Source organism: Ambystoma mexicanum, chromosome 1q (genome assembly GCF_040938575.1).
Source record: "Ambystoma mexicanum isolate Mex_15411 chromosome 1q, UKY_AmexF1_1, whole genome shotgun sequence".
In the NCBI taxonomy this organism is placed as follows: domain Eukaryota; kingdom Metazoa; phylum Chordata; class Amphibia; order Caudata; family Ambystomatidae; genus Ambystoma; species Ambystoma mexicanum.
The window spans coordinates 1,166,416,614-1,166,429,627 of record NC_090922.1 but is presented as its reverse complement, the minus strand read 5'-3'; positions in this window follow the sequence as shown (position 1 = coordinate 1,166,429,627).

The following is a 13,014-nucleotide window of genomic DNA, read 5'->3' as shown; positions in this document are numbered from 1 at the left end:
AACATGACCAACACCAATACACTAGGCCATGGGCTAGCCACACTAAACATGAACACACCAGTAATCAATTATATGTTCACACCCACCATTTCTGGGATTCTGGAAGCACACCTAGAGATAACGACATGTCACATAGTACATAAAACCATCAGCAAGACAAGTACTCACCAAGACATCAGATAGTCATACAGCAACAGCCACCCATGACTCTGGATCCCCTATGGACAAAATCAAACCAGTGCGTACAACCACAACCCACCCTAACATCACAAGACACAATAACACCAACACAAACACTAGCCCACACCCGAGACACTGAGACTAACTCATACGGTTACAACTCACAGGGTCTGTCGCACCAACTCCTACATGCAAAACAACACTCACAGACACCTGTTCCTCCTGGTTCTGAGTCTATCCTCTCATCCTATGCTCACTAACCTTCCCAACCCCCTCTCTTACAGAGACATGCAATCACTGGAGACTGCCCATAGGTGGTAGGGGTGTGCGGTATAAATCAACATAGCATAACATAACATCTCTGAGACAATCACAATGCTCCGGATGCAGTCAATGGGCCTCATTACAAGTATGGCGGTAAGGCAACAACGGTGCCGGTATCGCTACTGTTACCGTTGCTACCGTACCACCAGACTAGGAGTTCTGCTCGTGAGTGCCCTTTCAGCCACCAGGTCTGACCTGGTGGGCGTAACGGCACCCGTGAGAAGAACATGATGGTAGCACCGGTACCGTTATTAACGGTACCAGTGCTACCAGATCAATGGGCTGGTAGCTACCTATGGGGCTCAATGGGAATGGGGATGTACCAGGCCCGTCACCCGCGAAGGGGCAATTACCGGTAAAACCGACAATAATACCTCCAACCTCGTAATGAGGCCCAATGACTGTTATTGACTGCATACTGATCATTCAGATTTCAGAAGCCGGTGAAACAGTACAAACAACAGATAACATTTTGCTACATTGAAGAAACACCAATGCAATTTGCCATGTTGCTGATCCCTCCCTCATTTTATAAGGCTATATCAACACAAGAAGATTGTTATTGACCTCTTCTCCGCCAATCAGAATGTTTCGAATTCAGTCCATACCTACCGGTTTCGACTGCATTCTGAACAGTTTGCCTTCAAAAAGCAGACAGGAACAACATAATTTTCAGGAAAGGTTTCCTTTCTGGGAGGTCCTTTTTTTAAAGCAACATGCCAGGGAGAAAGCTAAAGCATGGGAGTATGCTTTCACTTTCTTAGAGATAAATTGTTTACTTTTAGATGATACCTAATAAAACCTTAAACCCTTTCCAGCGTGCTGAAAATACTTAACTTATAAAATAAACCTTGTTATTTTAACACTACAAAGTAAAACCAATTTTAAATGACTGAGTTTGTCTACTTACTATACTCACTACTAAAGCAACGTTTTACTTCCCCATCAGAATGCCAGCATGTATTGCTACTACCATTATGTGCAAATAGCCTTACAGATCTCAGGAGAGGTCATTATCGCTTGAGATAATGACACTTCCCAAACCCTCCCTCAGTCTATAAAGCTGTATTATACCATTTTCTCCATATTCTAACTAAATTGAGGGGTCATTATGAGTGCACTGTTGTAAGGCATTGTTGTAAAAATCATGTAATACTTTATCAATTACAATACAGAATTAATTCTAAAAGCAGTGCTTCAAATAAACGGATTCTTGGTAGACAGCACTCAAACAGTGTAGGAGGAACATCTCGGGAAACGCCACTCCAATTCTCGGTAGTCCCACAAGGGCTAAGATGCAGTAGAACGCTGATGTTTTTTTCCTTGAATTGCTAAAATACATCACAGGCTCATACTGGGAGCATTGCAGGAAGATGTTATTGACCCTGAGGACATCTCTGAATATCTAACACATAGGTGGCAAGAGCAGCCTCATCAGAATGAACACTCCGAGGAACACTCTTTGAGCACTGACTTTTTCGATGAATTACAAACAGTGATAAAAAGAAACATATGATAAATATAGAGTATAATAAGAAATCCAGGCAAGAAAGCAGAAAAGGGAAGGGGAAGAGTGAAAATGGGATAAAAAAGTGATGCCCATTTAAAAACAAAAAGAACAATTAAGCAATTCATCTTAAATGCAGTGTTAAAGAAATAAACATTATGGACATTTCATCAGAATAAACAAGTCAATCAATCAATCACATAAAGTGTATTGTGGGCATAGCCCATGCATTATCAATTAACAAAGCTGGTAGAAATACAATCACATCGCCATTTCAAGCATCCAAATAATGTCTCCAGAAATTTGAAAATGACAACTACATGCATAAAGTAAATAAAAGATACATACAAGAGAAAGGCAGCAACGCAATTTCTATGATAGTTCATAATCGCAAAACGTTGTCCTACACCTGTCATCTATAAAATACAAATTGATGATGTATTTTAATTTAAATATGCAACACGCAAATCAATAAAATACATTTAATAAAAAACATCACATAATAATCTTGTTACAGCAGTTGACTCATACTTATTTTTTTCCGTATTTTATTTTTCTTAATGCTAGGGTGGCAAGTTGCCATATCTCTATTCCCGTTGGACATAAACTGCAGACGCAGATAGTCATAAAAACAGACTTCCTCTAAGAGATGTCAACTAATTTGTCCACCAATTTTTTTCAGGGCTCTCCTCGTTCCTCCACATACTATGTACTTTTTGTGTTGATGTGATTAAACTCCAAACACTTTCAGCCACAAATGTCCTCAAACAAACTAAGTTGCTTGTTTAGGCAAGGTGGCACTTTGGAGAGAACCACAGCATCTTTAGCATACAATAGGGTACTTATAGATTGCCCATTTAATGATGGTGCATGAATTGGGATGCAACAGCGATGTCATTAATATATAATGATAACAAGGTAGGGGCTAATACACAACCTTGTATAACACCTTTGTTTACTTTAAACAAGATGTGTTTTTCCCATCTAGGCCCCATTTTAGCATTGCCACATTATCAGCGTACAAACTGGTAATGGGTTTAAGTAAAACCTCTGGAATGCCATGTTTGCTAATGTGGCATGCTATCAAAAGCTGCCTACATAACCAAGAAGACCATGTAAATAGTCACTTTCCTCTGAACAATTTATTTCTGCACCACTTAAAAAAAAAAAGTATTTTATTGTATATGGTTAAAAAAAAACTTTTACAAAACAAGTAGCGATAAGAAATAGGGTCATCACGAGTTGGGCGGAGCGGGAAAATGCAGCAGTAACGCTATTACCGCCACATTTGCCAATGAACCCAATGGGAATGGGGAATTACTGGTCCCATCCCCCTGCAACTCAGGGTCCGGACTGAGTTGCGATAATGCTAATTGCGTTGGGTGGTACCCTGGCGCAATTAGTGCCGGGATACCACCCAACTCATGATGAAGCCCATAGTCAGACATAATAGAAAAGTAGACAATAAGACATCGAGCTCATAAATACTTTAATATAAAAAATATAAAATATTTTTTCTTCACATAAAATTCCAATAAAACTGGTCATAATAGATTTCCGGAACAACATACAAAAGTCATCAGATTTCAAATGAATAACTTCCCCTTAATGCAGGTAATCAAGTGTTCCAATGCAAACTTTAAAAACATTATGCCACAGCCAACCAGTCCAAAGTATTCATTCTGCATAATTATTGTCTCCACAAGGTTTCAATCATAAATGAAATAAAAAACCCACTGAGATGCAACAACACGCCAACCCCATTGACAAAACTATGCAATGAACTAGCAGACCACTTAAAAAATAAAATCATTACCAGACCAGGCGATCATACTACAGACCCCACGAGGAAAATCCGAACAAATTACAAAGCTTCCCGGAAATATCAGTGGAGACTTTCGTCAAACTGGTAAATCAAAGCAATAAATCAGGCTCGCCCGAGGACCCCTGTCCCCCCAGACATATACAAATCAATTTTCAAGCAAGGCAGCCCCATGGAATACCACAGGAATATCCTCAACCTTTCAATTGCAATGGGTAAAGTACCACAGGCCTTCAAAATGGCGTACATCAGGCCGCTACTCAAAGACACTGCAGGAAATGTAGAGGACTTATCCAACTACAGACCCATCTTCAACATCCTGTACATAGCCAAACTGCTAGAAACGTACGTTTATAAAACAACCCAAGATTTCATAGAGCAGCACTGCCTACTCGAACAGGCACAAGTAGGCTTCAGACCAATGAGTGGAACATAATCAGCTCTCCTCTCAATATGGGATGACCTAAAAACAAACGCAGACTAGGACAACTGTACGGCCTTGATACTCCTAGACCTATCTGCAGCATTCGACACAGTCAACCATGACATACTCATAACAAGATTAGAAGGACTGGGAATAACAGACACCGCCCTACTATGGATCAAATCCTTCCTAATAAACAGAAAGGAAACCGTATGGATGAAACCTTTCAAGTCCAACTCAAGAGATTCCACATGTGGAGTACCACAAGGATCATCTTTCTCCTCACTTTTATTCAACATCTACCTATATCTATTAATCAAAATCATCAAAAAACATGGCCTCACCTGCTACAACTATGCCGACAACACACAAAATACAAGACACCAGAGAAGAAAACACAACACTAGAGAACTGCCTTTGTGACATATTCAACTGGATGAATTTGAACCACCCCAAAATTAACCCAGGCAAAAGATAATGATTGTCACAAAAAATGGAGGAGACAGCAACTACATCCCTTGGCCAAGAGAACTCGGTATGACCACAGTGCCATCGTCGATTGCAAAAAACCTGGAGGTCCTAATGGACAACAATCTCACTTTAGAACCACAAGTAAATGCTCTACTCAATGCTGTACTCAAGAAATGCTTCTTTCTCCTATGAGCGGCAAAATGGATCCTACCGTTCCTGTCATCTGGCAACAAAACACCATCATCGATCTGGTCACGCCCAGACTAGATTATGCCAACAGCATATACCTAGGTATGCCTGAACGAAATAAAAATAAACTACAAGGCATCCAAAGTGCAGCAGCCAGACTCCTTCTCAAACTATCCCGAAGAAAACACATCACACCTGCGCTAATAATACTGCACTGGCTACCAATAAAACAACAAATACAATGTAAATCAATGCGCATCATCCACAGAGCATTACACAACCAAGGCGCAGAATTTCTGAGAGATAAATTACACTTACACCATCCAACAAGAACACTCAGATCAAGCGACGCCTGGATCCGAAACCTTACAACAGAAGAAAACTCGGCGCATCCTCCTTCTCTCACCAAGCACTGAAAACCTGGAATGACCTGCCAAAGGATACATGGAATACAAGAAACAACCTAGTATTCAGGAAACTGCTCAAATCCTGGCTCTTCTCTGCGTAACTAGAAGACCAACGACATGAACGCCTACACTGCTAAAACAAGGATATACTAAGTTATCGACCCCAGCCCGCTTCAAGCGACAGAACACAAACTGAATCCAAGGGACGCACTCCACGAATACATAAGACATAATGGGCCTCATTACACGGAATGCGGTAAGGGTTTACCGGTACCGGTAAGGGCACCGGTAATGGTAAACCCTTACCGCCTTACTACGAGGTCCCTTTGCGGGACTCGACCTCAACGGCTGGTTTTACCAGCCGTTAAGCAACGGGCCCGCAAAGGGATCTTGGTGCTAATTACGGTACCGCAATTTGCGGTGCCGTAATTAGCTCCTTCCCCATTCCCATTGAGCCCTATGGGGGCAAAAATGGGAATGGGGAAGTGCCTTGGTGAATGGGGAATTACCGCCCCCGCTCACCTTGGAGTAGGGCGGTAATTCCGCCATCCACCAAGGCGGACACAGTAAAATACCGGCGGCAACCATGGCGCTAATAGCGCCATGGTTACCGCATACCGTGTAATGAGGCCCAATGAGAGATAACGACAAGATGAGGACACTAAAGACTGAACGCATAAAGACAGCTAGACGGTAGCACTCGGACGACTCACCCATAGCATCCCGACCTGTACCACATGCGAAGTTCCAGCTGACTAAGTCACATAGATAGTAAGGAAAGAGGACACCACAACTCCTGCTCAAACACCCGAGGAGGAGTATAGACAAACCACCCTCACTATACACACACAGTCCACTGGGAAACAGGGAGTGTGCTGCGCTAAGACCCTCCACAGTCATCTGGTCAATAAAGGATAGCAACAACTAATCCCACTGGTTAATGATATAGTATAAACCAAACTAAATTGCCACAACCAGGATTCCCACCCCACTGGCCCCCTTTCAGGTCTCTGCGTGCCCAACTGTCCCGAAGGTTCACGTGGGCACCTCTCGCATAGCGGGCTGCGCGCTCTTTATCACATCGCACCAACAACAGCCTAACCACGCTTGGACAGCGGCAACAGTGCACGCGATTGCACCCCGGTCCGGTGCCAATACCGAGCGCAGCGCATTGTGTGTGCCAGGCTGGGGCTGCCGTCGGCGCTCCGCCTCTCTCTCCTCATGCGCCCTCCTCCCCCGACTGGCCCAACCCCCCCTTTCTTGCTTGAGGATCCACTGTAGCACCTCGGGACCGGCTCCATTGGTTGGGGTGAGCGATATGGGCGCCTTTAGCATTTAACATGTAATTGAGAATGTTAGCATGTTGCCACGATTATATGGAATTGTGAAGATTACTAGGTGTAGCACTTGGTTGGAGTGGGGGATGTTGGCGTGTCCCGCACTTGGATGGAGTTCTAGACGTTGACCTGGGACGCTTCCTGGGGGAAGTATGGGGGTTGGCGGGTGCCGCACTTGGGCGGAATTATGAATGTTAACATGTTAAAATATCATATAACTCACTAACACAAAAACAAAAAACTCAACATCTCTGCATACTTATCACACTCAAAAAACTCACACAACCATCTCTCGCACAACAACCCACACGCACTTCACAATACCGCAACAACACATAAGCCGTACCAACAGCACACGAGGACTGATATTGATCCGATACTCGCACCAAAGCTCAGCACCCAGTGTATACTGAGTTGAAGCTGCCAACAGAACACTACTCCTCTCACTATCCTACTCCCTCTTCACCTTACTTACCCACCCCACCTTCTCTTTTACAGATCTGCCAGAGCGCCTGGGGACCAACTCTGTCGGTGAAGGTGCACAGTACAAATACCTTTAACATTTAACATCACTCGAAATATAAGACAAAAATAGTGTCCCCCGATAAGCCATTCTCTGTACATTCAATGCACTGCAATGTAATAACAAATGTTTGGTGGTTTCAACTATTTCCTTATTCTTTCAGAATCTACACATTGCATCAGCTGGAGTGATATTTCCCCTCCTCAAGAGCACTTCCTTAGTGAACAGCTGTTTCCAACGAAATCTTAACAAAATATTTCTGTAAAAATAGAAAACAGCTACAACCAAGGAAATTGAGCCTCTCTATTTATATTCATGGGCAAGGTGCTGCATGGAGGGATATCCATGAAATTGGTATATTGTGTTAACCAAATCTCTACCAAAAAGAGCATTCAGGATTAAATCTATCGCACGTTAACCAAATCTGCACCCGAAGTTACTTCAGATCCGCATCCATCATCACTTTGTATCCCCACTTTCATGTTTGGCTCACAAACACTGTCTTCGGGTAACAGAGTCATCATCGAGGGGCTTGCTTACTCAATTTGTGAGAACCACTCAGGCACTTGCAGGTGCTAGGTTATGCAAACATTTTCTAGATGATACCATTTTCTTTTTACCAATCTTTGATTATTAAGTTTTTTCTGCAAACAGCCCTTTGCCGAGGGGTATGCTCGGGTCAACCCCCTTCCCCTCCAGTGCTCAATATAAATTCATCCCTTAATACCAGCAACATTTCGGCCATGCTAACCATCCCATCCTCAACATTTTAGTCAACTTCCAACTCATTACAAAGGGCAAATGTTAAACTTGAATCTCTGGTAGTGAATAATTGTCGAATCTACTCACTGCACCCCTGCATTGCTTTGCCCTCAGTGAGTGAACCTTTGCAAACAGTCCTTAATATTACCCTTATTGTCCTCCCAGTGCAAGGCTGTAGAAGCCCTGGCTTTTTTTGGTTTGTATTAATAACATGGCATAGGTAATTCCATCTCTGTAGGGTTAATCTGCCAGTTAGATTTCACGTTTTTATAAGCTTCATGCCAAAATCATAGTTTACACTTGTTTCCTGCTGCATCAGTAGCCTGTTCGTTAACACCTGCTCTGGAGTGGCATATAGCAGGTTCAGAGATCACAGGTGCCCATTTGACAGCTGCAGTGACAGCCAAGTTTCGGCAGGTGAGGGGCTGCATTTAAGATATGCACCCCTGTTCTAAAACCTGCAAACCTTTGAGTATGTTGTCCTGGTGGCTCGTAAACCCTTAAATATATCCCACAGCTGAGTTTGAGAAATGGTGGCTAGCATCTCCCATAATTACCCAAGCCACATCAATTTGATATCGCACATGTGTCATCCTTGTGAGCCCAGCTCAGCCATGGAAGGATAGGCTGTGTTTTCTATTTAAAAAGGGTGGTTCACAATCGTTGTGCCTGAGGGGCGTGTGAGAAATTGCCATCTGTCAAGAGTGTAGAAGCCCTGGCTTTATTGATTTGTATTAATTAATACAATGATGCAGGTAATTTCACTTCTAGAAGGTTAATCTGCCAGTCCAATTTCCCTTTCATAAGCTCCATGCCAAAAGCATAGTGTACACCTGTGCCTTGCTGCATCAGTAGTCTGATCTGTAGCGCCTGCTCTCCAGTGGCACAGAACACGTTCAGATGTCACAGGTGCCCATTTAACAGCTGTACTGACAGGCAAGTCTCTGCATTGGAGGGGCTGTATTTAAGATATTAACCCGTGTTCCCAAACCTGCATAACTTTGAGGATGTAAGCCACACCTGAGTTTAAGGTATGGTGTCCTTGCACCTCGAAGCAGCTCAGTGCTGGATCATGCCTCACAGAGCCCATCACTTGCTCAGCTCAAATCAACTGTTTATCCCTGGACCCCAACTCAAACCGCCGGAGTGTCGTCACTCATCGACTCGAACCAGCACAAACTACTTGACCCAGCTCAACCCTGAACTGCAGAGAATTAGGATACCCTCTATGAACATTGTGACCATGACATCGAACCACAGGAGCATCACTAGCCGACCCTACCCAAAGGTTAAAACCCTGAATTGAACTGTCTCGACTCCAAAATGATCCTAGTGAACGCTGTAACCTGCATCAATCAAACACTGCCTTGAAAACACCCTCTGAGCCCCCTCGACCCCAGCACAACACCAGCTGATCCCTTTTGCACCCAAGAACATATCCTTTTGAAGGACATTGTAGTTTTTATTTGCTGTGCACCCCTGATTCAGGGCACAGCATGCTGCATCTTGATATATTTGCTTATGTTGTGTTCTTTCCTCAGGTTTGTTTTTTAAAGTGTTTTCTATTTAGTTATTATTGCATATGGTGTGTCTAATTAAAGCATATAGTTTTATTGGACCTTGATTGAACATTCCTTTATTTTGGACTGCTATACTCTACTGTTTGGGTTGCTACTGAATCACATTCACACATCTATTGAGGGTATTGCCTCTTAACTGTAATGTAAGGGAAAAGGCCCTTTTCAGGGAAATGAATTGCAAATTCAAATGAAGAAAATGTTGAAAGTAACACTCAGCACAAAGACACAGGTATTAGTGTTGAAGGCAAGTCCATGTTTACGCACAATCCCGACTGAATACAACCCTCTAGGGCAATAAGCCAGGAGATAGCTTGCAAGGATAACAAGGTTTAATTGTAGAGAATACAAAATATCAGCAAAGGACGATGCTGCTAGAGAACGTTCTGCTTAATCATAGTATAAGCAAGAGCTTAAGAGGCCGGGTGGCATCATCCCATACAGTAAAAATGAGCACCACTGATTGGCAGGACCATATACATGGGCCTGCTCCATAGGGGATGCCAGGCAACAATTGGTTAGATCCTTCGCCGTCGGTCAGGCTCCATGTGGGTCAGCTGGGCTCATCGCTTCGTGTGGTGAAGGTCAGGTCGCTCATGAGATACATTGTTTAATCTAAGCTAGCATACTAAGCCTACTACTACATCATGGTGGCATGCACCTGGGCGGCTTGAGGATCGGTGCCAGGGGTAAGGGAGGATGAAATACGGTCATACTGATCCACACATTCTGGGCTTTGTTGATAACGCTCCTCTCACACCCACGGTCTCTACCCTGGTTTTGATCTATAATTTATCATTCCCTGTACCTTGTGTTACAAAGGATGTATTATATGCTGAGGGGTGAAACAGTTGCGCAAGCTTAGTTCTTTTATGGTCGCTTGATTTGTGCTAGGACAGGAGGGTCGCTCACTTATCATGGAACGCAGGGCTGTGAGGGTTGCGTTGGTGCTGTGGGCTCTGGGCTGGCTGGGTGGGGGTCAGAGGCCTGCTGGCAGCTTAGTTGTGATTAATGTGTTCTGGCAGTGCCTGGTGTTTGTTTCACGCTCTTGCAGGGCATATTCCTGCAAAAGATACTGTTTGCAACAGTGAATAGACATGGGGGACGTGAACTTCTGTGATAACTGGTGGTGTGGATTAATTCTGCCTTAATGATGATGGGCCTAGTTAAATCTTTCCATGAAGCTCAGCAAATGCAGCACGGCCATGCAAGCCTGTGCTTTTGTCATGACTGCAAAATGGCATTTCTTTCCATGTGTTGCCTAGTGTTATGCATCTGCTGTTCGCGCTATATTACCTCTGCTCTGAGTTTCATAGTGCGGTCCTCTCTGACCTTATACAATACACCAGGGGAGTTGCTAGGTCTGGAAAAGACCCGGGGCTAAGCTGATGTCGTAACTGTTGGGACTGGGGGCTAGCTAGTCTTTTGGCTGTAGCTCCTGAGATTCTATCTGGGGCTACAACCAAAAGATCAGGGGCTATAGCCCCCTTAGCCCCCCCCTAGCAACACCCCTGCAATACACTATGCCATAGAGGATTTGCCTCACCTGAAAGCGCCTAGGGAGTGGGATATACTCATTACCATCCCAACAGTGTTGGCCAAAAATAGATAGAAAATAACACATGAACCACGTATTCATGAAATCATTTAAAATCAAAAACAGCACAAAATGAACAATGCTGATGGAATCCTTATAAATGATAAATGTGAATGCATGTTTGGATGAACCAATTACATAAAATCCTGACTGGAATGACATCTAAACTAATGCTGAATCACGCTCATTAGACAGTAAATGAACGAGATCATACGTGACACACATAAAAAAAAACAAGGAACATAGCACAAAACGTGGGAAGGAATAACCTTTTCATAGCATGGTAAGAACACATTACAAATAATCATGAACCATTTGTCAACATTTTAAAATGCACACTAGGATAAAAAATGGGCTCCAGTAAGACACGACATTAAGGTAGTGATGCAATCATGCATAGCATTCAACCTGGCAAACAGAAAAACTACAGGGGGAAAAAAGGAAAAGAAAAAGAAATCGGCTTCTAGCGATGTCGACTCAAGAGTCTTGAGTTTCAGGATGTAAGGAGGTCCTAACTTCACAAAGGTAAATAGGCCCGGCCCTCCTCATATATCTTAATAGTACCTTTTTTACATTATGATTGTGTTGGCTCTTGGTTTGTAGAAGTGAATGTTTTTAATTTCAGTGCAATCAAATTATCATTTTTATAGGAACTTGATTGGACATTTCTAGTATTCTCATGCCACTATTGTTGCGTTTAATGCTTCTATGCTGGGTCACACCCTCTCTAAGAATTTCGCCATAGCTACTTTTAAAGAGGTGACGGGGGTATGCCATTTATTCTGTGCTGTGTTTTAACTTAACTTGTATGACTGAGATCACTGGATGATGTGTGCAGGACTAAGTAGGAGATTAGAAATACCTACACCTCTCTGTACTACTACAGAGCAGTAGTCATTTTGGCACAACCATCATCTAGTGGATTGTTTAATGTATTATACTACAGGACAGAGTTTAAATTGAATTTCATTTTACCCAATGTTTACAAAAACTGTGCTGCAAACATAGACGATTTCAACCCAATATTTTGAAAGTTTTCTTGGGAGTCGATCAATCAAATGTGTGGGAAAATGTAGAACTCTGAATTGTAAAGAATAATAAGTTACCACTGCTGCGCTATACAGTTCAGAGGCTATTGGTCTCCGCCTCCAGTGCTTAGAAGCAGTGCTTCAGTAGTATAATCACTCCACAAATTAACTCAATAAAGAAACGAAACAAATTGATGTGGCTAGTAATTAAATGTTTACTATTATTTTTTATCAAACATCATTTTTCACAGCTAGTCTTAAATTACAATTGTTTGAGGTTTCACCGTATTTGGAAATCCGCTATTATTAATCTCTTCATTTGAGAAACTATCTGCTATCATTGCTGGTGTGGCTCTGAATTGGAGGTTAACTGTCAGTAATGGTTACTAGGTGGCGCTGTGACATGTGTGACTTGGCTAAAATGGATTATTCTACTTTCACATTTCAGGTAAAAGGTTTTTTTTCAAGCTTTTTTAAACCCATCATAACTTTGCTAGTGTTTGCTAAACATGCCCCAATACTGCAACCTCAGTTGGACCTGTGGGCTACACTACCCAGCTCTCCCCGGGATGTATTTACTGTTTGTCCTAGTACTTCTGCACCAGCGCTTCTGGGGCTAGCCGGTTACTCCAGATCAAACACCACTGTACCACCTATTGAGTAAGCACTTGTCTTCTTTCTGGCTTACTTTTATACAATATGGGCTACCTTGATACATTAATCTTTTGCCTGCTGTGCATAAGGCCTAGCAACTTGCTACTGTTGACAAATACCTCCCTATGAGATTAGACTCTCGTCCCAGCACTTACCAAAGAAGCTACGTTATCATACCCAGGTGTGTGTACCAAGACACTTCCTTCCACCTT